The sequence below is a fragment of the Tauraco erythrolophus genome, chromosome 8 (genome assembly GCF_009769465.1).
Source record: "Tauraco erythrolophus isolate bTauEry1 chromosome 8, bTauEry1.pri, whole genome shotgun sequence".
Lineage (NCBI taxonomy): Eukaryota > Metazoa > Chordata > Aves > Musophagiformes > Musophagidae > Tauraco > Tauraco erythrolophus.
This window is the reverse complement of record NC_141472.1, coordinates 6648286-6656152: the sequence shown is the minus strand read 5'-3', so window position 1 is coordinate 6656152 and position 7867 is coordinate 6648286.

The window sequence follows — 7867 nt, the reverse complement described above, 5'->3', positions numbered from 1 at the left end:
GATGTTAAAACAAGGGAAAGAGGAGAAACTGGTGGTCTCAAGGAGAGTCAGGACTGCTGCTGGGCACCCCTGCAGCTTCTCTAGGTCTTTGAGGAGCCTTGGGCTGCCACATGCTTTGGTTGAAGGGCAGCCAGACCAGCAGGACTGCTACTTGGAGGAAGGCTGGGCAGGATGAGAAGGTGACACCAAAATGTGAGACAAAACTCTGTGTGTGTTGGGGAGGAGGAGAGAACAGGGAGGGACACCCCAACCTCAAAAGAGCCAGGCTTCTGTTGTGCTGAAGAAAGTATTTTTCGTCCAGCTGTAAAGCTTTAGCATCAGTGAGAATCTTACTGGTGTAAATAACCACCTGGGCACAGTGAGCTTTGCAGAGCTGTGCAGGTGGCACCAGGAGGTGAGGACACCGAAAGGCAGATTTTCAAGGTATCTCAAACCTACTGAAGACGGTCTCCTAGTGAGCAACCGTGACCAGGGACAAATCCTGCTGCATTTCACGGGGATCAGACCTGATTTGGCTCTCCAGCACACCTCCTGGGGGCTCCCACGAGGGAGCTCACCTAGCATTTTGAAAACCAGCTAGAGGGTCCCAGGAAGTGAGATAGATACTGCAAAAGGATCTATCTTCATGGATCAGCTCAGCTGAGACAGCCTGCGACCCCGTACACCAGGGAAATTTCCTCTTTGCTTTATCTCTTCCTCTCTCTCCTTCCCTCCTAGGGAATTATCGCGAACAGCAGAAGAGCCGATCCTCCACCTCCCTGCAGGAAGGGAAAAGCACATCCATCCTGGGAACAGCCCAGCTGCCCCGCAGCGCCTCGCCTCGGGAGCTGGAGGCCAGTCAGTTGCGCCAGCAAAGACTTAATGATAATGGTATGGCCTGTGCGAGGCGCCTGCTGACCGTATATGGCCCCACGCCGCTGCAGCCCGTCAGACCCCACGCACCCTGGCAGGGGGGCCAGGCAAGGCAGGGCTTCCCCCACCCTGCTGGGGTTCCCGCTCCCCGTCCGGCACCCAGCCGCCAGCCCCAGGGGCTGTTATCAGGCGCGACGTCCCAGGTGCATCCTCTCTGCCCTCTGACTGGACCATGGGCTTGGATATGTGTCCAGCTTCAAAAGCATTTTAAAGGTTTATCTTTTCCAGGTCGGCGGTGCTAAACCTGGGCCAGCAGCCAGCAGCGATCCCAAGGCGCACTGAACGGCTGTTTCTTTAGAAAAGCGCAGGCTGGTTTTGCAGAAATTCAGCTGATAGCTGGGTAGCAGTCTGCAGGCTGAGCCCAGGGGTGTCGCAATCATTGGGCCTAGCAGCATGCCATCGTGTCCCGAAATCTAGGGGAGCATGCCTGCGAAGGATGTCATCTTTCCCTTCTTCAGACGAGGTGAGGGAAGCTGAGCCCTACGGCTCTGCCACACCAGGTCCCCCAGGAGCAGGGAACACCCTCCACCTACCTTGGTGGGGCCAGCATCGCTCCGGTGTCACCCAGATGGGCAGGAGGAGCCCCTCCATGGTGCCTGCATGCCCCAGGGGGGACAAGCGCTCCCCGTCTCAAGTCCCAGCCCACAGCACTGTGTTGCACAGCAAGCAATAAACTTTTAGTCTAATTACAGACCAAACTGGGTGCAGAAAAAAGTGCACTTGAGATGGAATTTTTGCTTTTTCTACTCCCAGAGATTGAGAGAAGAATGAGTTTGCTCCATTTTTCTGCTATTAACTCTTTCACACAACCTTTCCTTCCCTTTAATCAAGTCCGCTTAGAAATGGAAAACACCCTTTCCATAAGAAATACAGAAATGAGCTGAAATGAAATCCCCTGGGAAAAGCCAGGATCGAACCCGCCAGCACACTCATAACCAAAGGGTGCTTTGGAAATCAGGGAAGGACTGAGTGCCAGGTTTCTGGCTCTGTCCTCTGCAGCTGGAGCTAGTTTGTCCCCTCACACGGTCCCAGGAGATGCCATGATTAATGAGTACTGAAATTTCCCTGGTTGCAACCACATGAAGCACACTGGTGTCCTGGCAGCGGGCTGCATCACCTTCCCCCCAATCCTGGGCACCGAAGCACCCATGACTTGCAAAGCGTTTGGGATGGCGAAGGCGTTTGCTAGGAGAGGTTTCCCTGTGCTCTGGTTACCACAGTCTGTGTCTCCCTGGGCTGGCTGTAGGACCATGGCCCACCAAGACAGATGGGTTCGGCCACATTCCCTCTGTCCGCCCTGTCTCTGCGCTCAGTCCTGCGTGACAGCAGCAGTGGCGGTCCGAGCCAAGCGCTGTGCCAACCACAAACCCTGCTGGAAAGAGCGCGGCTTGAAGCATTTCTGCACATGATAATTTAGCTTCTTGCAGTGGATCCCTGCAGGAGGCAGGGGCAGAGAAACCCCTCTGAGCCATGAAAGCATTACGTCTCCCAGCACAGCAGCAGCTGCTCTGCCTAGGCAGATGCCCCGCGAGCATCCTACCGCGGGCACAGAGTGGGCTCAGCGGCACTGGAGGAGGGTCTCGCGCTCATCCGCCGCACCCACCAAAAGGCCCTGCAGAAGAGCCCACCCGTGCCACGCACCATCTACCTTGACATCCCTACTCTAGCCTTGCTGCCTAACGCTTGCACAGACCCTGCAAGAGGCAGGACAGCCAGGACGCGGCGCTTCTCCTCCACTGGCATCGCTGACGCGTCTGACCCGGCGCGAACTTCTCCTCCGCACGGTTTGCCAGCTGCGTTTTGCTCCTACCAGATAGATTCCAGACACTCCGGGGGGACCCTTCCCTCCCTCTCTCCCTCCCTCCCAGCACCATTTGGGGACAGACCCTTCCCAAATGGGGAGCCTCCATCAAAGCCTTCCCAGGCCACCCCACAGGGCCACTACCAGTCTATCGGGGGGTTTCCAGCCACCCTGCCGATCTGGCACACAAGGGGTGCGAGAGCACCCCACCACCCCGCTCTGCAGACCCCTTGTGTGCCAGTCCAGCCGAGACACAGCACAGCTCTGCCAGCAAAGCCGTTATCCCCACGCCCAGACTGGTGTGGGGTGGGTTAATATTTTTCCCATTACCTCACGCTGGCCTCTGGTCCTATGGAAAAAACAAACCATCTGGTAATAATATTTCTCTAATAGCTGTCTGGGTCTGTGGGAATGCTTGGCTCGGCTTCTTAGGAGAGATGGGAGGGTTGAGCGAGAGGGGAGGTTGCAGATGCAGCGTGGGAGCTGGAAGAGAGGAGATAACGTTTTTTGGGCTCCTTTTTCTGGCCCCCTCAGCACTCCTGGGGATCCTCTCCTCACAGGGGTGCCGCGGGATGCCAGGACATCACACATCCAGGATATCAGGAAGGGCCTCCCTGCACTCTCCTGGTGACGGAGTCGTGCCCTCTTCCCCTGCCCCACCATGGAGGCTCGAAGGTGCTCAAAGCAAAACTCACTTTTAGGGCTCTTCTTTTGCCTTTTCTCCAGGGAAAACGTACACTTTACACTCAGAAAATGGAAACAGGCCAAAGTGTAGGCTGTTTGGTGTTGGGAGCATCGTGGATAAAACCAGCCCAAACCAGAGAGATCAGCAACACCTGCACTTTTCTTCTGTTCTCAGAAAAAACAAAACCAGGAGCAGGAGGGGGGTCTGGTTTTCTGGTAAAGCTAGAGAAGAAGCAATGGGAGGTGCTGATGCCCCACTGTCATTACTCACTAGCTGCCGGCCAAGCCCTTGGCAGGCAACCGTGCTTACCCCAGCCCGCCTGCACGGAATCAGCAGCACCCCGGGACACAGCACCCCCAGCCCTGGGGGCACTGCTGCTGGGACAGGGACAGAGCACCCGCCTCTGGTGGAGCACATCCAGCAGGCACCGCGTGCAAACCGGGTGGAAAAACACGCGCTAATCCCTCCAGCAGTTGGGCGGAGAATATTTTCCATTTCTTGGCAATAAAACACATTGCTTGGGCAATTCCCGGGGAGTGGAACGTGCTCGCCGGGCTGGGTAGGGCACATCTTTTTCCGGAAGGGAGGCAATGGGTGCTCGAGGAACAGCCAAGCAGCCGCCAGACACAGCCCTGACTCCAGCTGAGGGGACTGGAAGCGCTGGCTCCCACCCAGCCCCACGCACAGGGCTCCCCTGCCCCGTGGTTTGCAGATGCCAGGCCAGCCTGCGTCACCAAACTGTGAAGAGACGAGCTACCCTGGTAGAAAACCTGGTTTTCTCCTGCCACGGATTGCAGCACCACATCTAAGCCGCCCTCTCCGTGTCTATGCAGGTGCTTGCCAGGGTGGAAGGAGTGGCACGGGACTGGCAGAAATCCCTGTCCTCTCCTGAGCTCCCCATGCCCAAGGAGTATAGTGCTTCTCCTTCCACCCCTCGCCCATTTTCCACCAGCTCGTTGTGTCTTTGAAGACGCAGTGGTGCCATAGCACAGCTCATCACTCACAGAGCCAAAAGACCTCCCTTACTTGCTTTCATTTCATTTCTTCCTGCTCTCAAGTGCCCTCCACTCCTCTAAACATGCTTTCATTTTCCCCCAGCATTGGCCGCAAGCCCAAAGCCCAAGGAAGCACACAGGTCTATCCAACTTGTTGGATACCCTCCAGATAACGTACCTCGGCTGGCTGCACGGAACAGCGCAGAGCCAGCCCAGTGACCCCTTTCCTGCTTTTCCAGGGGGATGATCCAGCCCTACTCTGGAGTTTGCATGTCAAACTCCCCGAGGTCCCTGTCAGCCCACGCCCAGGCTGTTTCTGCTCCCAGTTTTTTCAGTATGCATTGTTTATACTGGTTATTTTTGTCACTCCGGCAGCCATCACAGCTTCTGGGGTGGCTGTGCCCTTGGAGAGCAGTCCTAGGACGCAGCAAGGCTTGCAGCTGAGCTCTCTGTGCAACCAGAGCCAGATCCAGCCTGCAGCCTTTTCCTGGAAGTATCAAACACGTCAGCTACCCCTTCTGGCAAGGACGCCTTCCCAGCCCGCTCTGAGCAGTGCCAAGCATCCTCCTCTGCACTTCTGCAGACAACGAAGAGCAAATGTAAACCTTCCAGCCATTTTGCTGTCCTCGAGCCTATTTGCCCTGCTCTGTGCTGAGCTGTGGCTGAGACAGCAGTGATGATGGTGAGCTGGAGGAGAAGCAGAGAGGACAGCTGTCTCCCAGGGGTACCACTGAGGAGCGGCAGTACTCTTTGGGGGACAGCCCTTGGTCCCGTGGACATGCACCCTGCTTGGGAGAGCTCCAGCACAGCCCCCTTGTAAAGGGACAGGAGCAGCCACCTTTCAAAAGATACTAGGCCACCGAACTGGCCAGAGGCACAGGGCACACAAGGAGAGGCTGAGCTGCTCCATCCTGGAGCAGAAGCAAGGGTTACAGAGGAGACAGCCGACCAGAGGTCCCCAGCTGCAGCACGGGGAAATCCCAGCAGGTCATAAAGATAAGCATCTCTCCTTCACGACTTTTTTTTTTTTTTTTAGAGGAACAGCCAAAGGTAAACAGCCTGTTTCAGATCTCCAAACACTCGCCCTCTCGGGAGGAGGCCACCGAGCACCACAGCCAGCTGCCCTGCAGCGGAGGGCTGGAGGCAACAGGGAGAGGCATGGGGCATCTGCATCCCTTAGTGCCTTCTCAGGGGCACAGGTGCTTTGTGTTTCAGCTGACACACCCTGCAGAGGAAAAGCCAGTGTATGAGTATATGCAGGTGAAGGACGTGGGCAGTGAACATCCCTTCGCATCCCACCTCTCCAGCCTGGGCAAGGATTAAAGCCCTGTGGGTGGGCAGCAGTATCTGGGGCTGAGCCCCAGGTGCCTGCACTCAGCTGCTCCTTCCCTGGGGCTGTTCCTACCGCAGGCTGCCTCTGTCTCTGGCTGTGTCTCCCAGCGCTGTGTAAGGGCACACAGCCACTCAAGGTGCTCGTGGATGGCCTAGGGCTTGTGGGGAGGTGGGAAAGGGGTCCTGAGCCAGGCTGGCCCATGTTTCCTGAAGCACTGGTCTGAGTTCACGACCCTCTGCTTTGGGAGGGTCCCCACGGTGCCACTGCTCCAATAAATGGGACAGGAGTGGGGACAGGAGTTTTTCTCTAAGCCAAAGCATATGACCCGCTGCTGGGGCACAAGAAACCCAGAAAACCTGGTTTTAGGGGAAAAGTGGGTGCCAGGCCTGGAGCTGCACTTTGCGGGTGGCTTTGTGGCTCTCCTGAGCCAAGCACCGAGCCGAGCTGGCTGCTGGCACCCGAGCATCAACACACTGCAGGAGCCAGCACGGCTAGCAGCATGCATCTTTGGTCCCCAGCAAGTGTTGCCTTTGCTGTGTCACCTCATCCAAAATAAAGAGATTTGTGAAGGAGAGCAGGAGTAAAACCCTTTTCTCTAGGCAAATTCCCATCTCAGGCAAGGTAATGCCATGATTTTAAGGATGACACCAGCTGACTTTTTGCCATGGAAGCTCCCCAGCTTTCTGCAAGCAGGCAAGAGTGGCTTTTCCTCCTGGGGTTACTCTGAGGTTGCTCTGCTGGGATGGGGTAGGGATGAGCAGCTGTACGTGAGCAGGGCTGAACAGGAGCGGGGATGATGTGCGCCATGGAAAATACAACTCCAAATGGAGGAAAAGGTTGAAATGGGCATTTTTGCCTTCATTTCTACAGGAGGAAGAGGTCTGGGCAGGCAATGCTGGCTTCTCCCGGCTGCCTGGCTGAAGTTCATCCCCGGGGCTGGACCGCCTGGGGATGGAGACCCCCCATCTGCATCGGAGTGCTAGGCAGAGGTGAAGGCTGAGCTGGCAGCTCCATTTTTGATCATCACAGAGCAATACTCCCTGCTCAGGGCTGGCTTTACCCAAGGACAGGGGCATGGGGGGGCAGTGGGGGGCACTGCGGGGGCTGGTGGCGTGGCAGGGAGGGGCAACCCTCTGGAATCGTTTCTGGAGAAAGAAACGAAGCATCCTGGAGAAAGAACATGCCCTGACGTGGCCCAAAATAGCACTGGGTCTGCTCCAAGGTTCAGGGCTGGTGCGTGGCGGCCCAGGGGTCTAGCTTCAGAGCTGCCATTGTGTGGGGCTGGATGGGCAGCCCATACCCCATCCGAATTGCTGGCGGCCCCTGCTGTGGGTTGCTCCCATCCGAGGGCCCAGCGGTGACTCACGCTTGCTATAAACATGTCTCCTGACGGATAGTGAATCCCGGCTGTTGCTGCCTTCGGGGAAAGCTCTGGATTTTCTTCAAAGTGCTCCCCCCGTCCTGTTTCCCCTCCTCTCCTGGCAGCCCCACTCCCGCGCGGGATCATTTCCTGATGCTGAGCGGAGCCAGGGCTCTGAGGCCCTTTTTCCAGCTGGTTGTGGTTTGCTTCTCAGGCTGGCTGCGTGGGCTGAGTTTCCCCATTAACCCTTCTGGGAGGACGGAGGCTTCGGCACTGCCGGGCCACCCCGCAGCATCCCACCACCCTCCCTGTGGATGCCCCGCTGCCCAAGGCGCTGCTGTGCCGCCTGAGTGGGTGCACCCGCTGGGGATCCCCTGTCTGGTCTTGCCCCAACCTCCTCCCGCTAACCACGGAGGGTGCCTCGAGCAACAAAAGCTTTATTGCATTTACACAAATAAGCCACGGAATACATTGCAAAGCAGCAAGGGAGTGGAGAGTGATGAAGAAGCGCAGAGAGGGGCAACGGGGAAACGCTTGCTTGCAGAAGCGTGTGCTGCTGCACTCGGGCTGCAAGCTGCCATCCTCCCTCGAGCCGCTGCTCGAGCCCCCCGGCCCTGCTGCTGAGGGACCAGGGTCTGTGCAGCCACGGGCAGGGGGCTTCGGGCAGCCGGCCTGAAGGGTGCCACGGAGGGGAGGGAGAAGCTCACGGGAAGACAGCGGCATCTTCTGGGGTGGGGCTCAAGCATCAGCCACTGGCCCCACGTCCACTGCGGCGCTCCGG